The following is a 3,866-nucleotide window of genomic DNA, read 5'->3' on the forward strand; positions in this document are numbered from 1 at the left end:
TAATAATAATAAAGAAAATAAAATGGAAAATGCAGCAATACTGTGGTACCGCTAGACACAAGAAGTCTCCTACAAGAGAGCAACTCTCCAATTATGCCTCGTATGCGCACACAATCAAAATGTTATACGAAAATCACCCAGTTTTTTCACCAAAAAAAACAAGCCCACTCCCTCCCTAATTTCTTCCGTCACTGTTGTGTTCGATAGCGTTGGACATTCTTGGCATCTGTGTGACTTAATGCCACCTGGTGCTGGTGCACCTGCACCGCATGGAAACAAAAGCATCCAACTATATAAAAATACCCCAATATTTTTTTCACCAGATATCAAACTATCCCTTTCATTCCCCAATTTGTCTTGTTTTCCTATTTTTTGTTTTTTCCTCACTTCGGAGAGCTTCGCCTCTTCTAAAGACTCCGGATGGCATTGACGCTTGGTACTGGTGTACGTTTTTTTTTTCCAGAAACTCAGACTTTCTTGATTCTCCTCCTCGCTCACGAAATTGGAATTGACAAAATCACGTCTCTGCCAGCCACTCATCAGCACACTGTCTGCCCGTTGCACGTAAATAAACTCCCACGACATGTCTCGGGCAAAGTCCTCCCACCCATAAAAATATGCCGCCAGGCAATCAGTGAACTGCCTCACAGTGCTGGCGTTCCTGTGATGTCGACACGCCGTAGTTATCCGCAGCCCAACCAGCGGAATTTTTCTAACCACCGGTCCTTTACATCAATCTTCTTAGGTCCGCGTTGCAATGGAAACAATCAAAATGGCTCGGTGAGATGTCCTCCGGGGTCACCCTCAGCACGGTGTTCAGTGGTTTTTGGGGTGCTGGCGACCTCAACTCCTTAAGTTCCTCTGCTATTTTAGTGAAAAAGGCCTCATTCCTGAATGCGTCCAAAGCATATTTCTCCAGAATTCCAGACGCAAAAGAGCATTCTTACTCTTCGTTAATGAATACAAAAAAACTCTAAACAGGGGATTACCTTTTCTATAAAGGGAGGTAATCGATCCGCGAGGTAACCAGATGATATGTCAGTCTTAAAATCCTCGGTACCAAATTCTCCTCTTTTTCGGTCAACACACATAAGTTTGTAAAACGGATTCTCGGTACACCATGCCATCGTTCCTCCACGTGTAACGTACGCTACATCAATCCGAGTTTTTATCGATTTCAAGACACGATCAAGTTCATTATAGCGTTTACTGAAGCCATTCGCATCAAAGATGTAACGTAGAATCGGCCCCAAAAAAAGCATTTGAAGATGGACCATACTCCAGTATTTCCCTTGCTCCTGTGGAGTCCCATCGCGCGTCATCCATGCACACATTGCCTTCACATCCATCTCTTCGGGGCAATTCATGATGATTCGGTGGGAAACTCGTTGACGCACAAACTCACGAGCGTTCCTTACCTTTGGAGATGCCAGCACAATCGTGCCCCATCCGGTGGAGGGCGCAAAACTTATCGGCAGCTGTGACCCATTCGTTGGCACATCGTAGATTATATACCCTTTCATCCCACGCTGCGACAAACTCGACACAGAAGTCACAGATGCTCCAATACCCACGTATTTTGTCACCGTCTTGATGGTCTTGTCAAACACGTACGCCTCACCCTCTCCAAAACAGTGGACGACCACTTGGATTTTCTTGGCATCGCAGTGCAGCAGTTGGTAGAGAAGGTACGAACCGGCATTCATCGACTTCCCGATCCCGGGCGTCCCAACCAAGAGACGCTGCTCAGGTGAGGAACTGTCTTTTAGATCACGCTCAACAATCTGCCACACTCGATCCACCTCACAGTTCACATAACAGTCAACAATGGGTTTATTCTCCCTCCACGAGTACGGCCATCCCTTGTCCGAGGTGAGCACCATCAGCCTGGGACGTGGTGGGCTGAATTGCTCCACACCGTCATCCTTTTCGAAAGTTAGACCTTCCTTCTTGTACGTCCATGACTGCGGTGGTTTTCCCTCATGTACCTCCATTCGGTCCTCCCAAATCTTATCGTCATAAAACCCCAAGACATGGCCCCACTTCGCATCGTACACAGACTCGTAGAATCCCTCCATCTTGGTTGTCTTTTCTTCAGTATCCTGCCTCACATCTTCTTCTGCCCTCCGCTTCGCCCTTTCTTCTGCCTCCCACCTTGCTACTTCTTTCTGTATCTGAGTGAGGGCATCGTTAAGTTTTTTCCTTGTAAGGGGAGTGACAGTATCCTTCTCTTTAAAGTCCCTCCAATGTTCGAGATAGTGCACACCCCCTTCTGCAAGCTTACGCCTATCTGTTAAAAGCTTATAATCCTTTAAATTAGAAATTTCTTCAAGCAGCTGCTGGTCTTTTATGTAGGCATCGGGGCTCTCCAAAAAATCCCACATCTCCAAATTCTGTTCTTCTTCAACGGCTTCCCTAGAGCCAAAATACTTCCGAAGAAAATCATTCAACTTCATCTTGGAAATGTCGGTCTCTCCGTCCAGCAGGATGTCCCTCACGGTGCTGCACATGGTCCACTGTAGTTGCGCTTTCTCCACTCTTATGAGAGTCGCAGCGGGCTGATCTGTGTCACCCTCAAGGTCCAACCTCGCTCTCCTCCGAGAATCTCCCTGTGGCACAGCAGACGCTTGGCCCTCCTCATTACCGTAAATTCCTTTCTCTGGTCTTCCAGACATTGTTTCTCCTTGTTTTCTTAGTTGGATCGAGTTAAAGCTGAACACTAACAAACAATCAAAAGGGGAATAAGAGAGAAATGAGATACGCACGGATATGACTAGCAGTCACAAAAATAGAGTCATCCACACGGTGTAGGACGCACACCACATGCACGGAGACCACCGCAACGACGGCAAGTGGGTGACATCCACCCAGCACAGTGTTGGAGAGCGCAAACGATAACAACAACTTGGTGGTCACGGAGGGTTCGCCCACGCATCCCGCTCGCTACGGTCGCACACCTGCGTGGCACCGCCGTCGCCACACACTCTCTAAAAAAGGACGTGCTCGCACAACGCACACGCACACACACACCGCAGTACTGTCCGTCCGCGGGTGAGTGAATTCGGCCCTCTACACAACAAACGCACACACCGCCACCGCCTCCAATTCAATCCCACGGCCAACGGGATGCGGCCACATCCCCGCTGCCAACACACAACGCACCCGGAGCGAGCACCCACCCCGCCAGCCACACGTTGAAGTGGATCCTCACCATTCATCCATGATGCGGCGCCAAAATTTGCACGGCCATCCCGCCTTCAATGAGATGCGGCGCCTCACTCAGTGCCGTTACACGGAGCGCACTATTTCTCCAAAAGGAGTTATACTACTTCCATCCCTCAAATATGTTTCCGTTTGTCATGGACCCTACAAAATAATAATAATAAAGAAAATAAAATGGAAAATGCAGCAATACTGTGGTACCGCTAGACACAAGAAGTCTCCTACAAGAGAGCAACTCTCCAATTATGCCTCGTATGCGCACACAATCAAAATGTTATACGAAAATCACCCAGTTTTTTCACCAAAAAAAACAAGCCCACTCCCTCCCTAATTTCTTCCGTCACTGTTGTGTTCGATAGCGTTGGACATTCTTGGCATCTGTGTGACTTAATGCCACCTGGTGCTGGTGCACCTGCACCGCATGGAAACAAAAGCATCCAACTATATAAAAATACCCCAATATTTTTTTCACCAGATATCAAACTATCCCTTTCATTCCCCAATTTGTCTTGTTTTCCTATTTTTTGTTTTTTCCTCACTTCGGAGAGCTTCGCCTCTTCTAAAGACTCCGGATGGCATTGACGCTTGGTACTGGTGTACGTTTTTTTTTTCCAGAAACTCAGACTTTCTTGATTCTCCTCCTC

The 3,866-nt window shown here is 47.5% G+C and overlaps 1 pseudogene, besides 4 other annotated features; it reads right to left on the reverse strand.

Moving 5' to 3' along the window:
* Positions 1-2,897: a sequence feature (areas not merged during assembly with more than two copies in the genome that could not be assigned to a particular haplotype).
* Tc00.1047053506365.20 lies at positions 351-2,675 on the reverse strand (annotated as a pseudogene).
* Positions 2,898-3,050: a sequence feature (haploid, Esmeraldo-like haplotype).
* Positions 3,051-3,866: a sequence feature (areas not merged during assembly with more than two copies in the genome that could not be assigned to a particular haplotype).
* Positions 3,371-3,398: a sequence feature (AT_rich).

Source organism: Trypanosoma cruzi, genomic scaffold (assembly GCF_000209065.1).
Source record: "Trypanosoma cruzi strain CL Brener 1047053516475 genomic scaffold, whole genome shotgun sequence".
NCBI lineage: Eukaryota > Euglenozoa > Kinetoplastea > Trypanosomatida > Trypanosomatidae > Trypanosoma > Trypanosoma cruzi.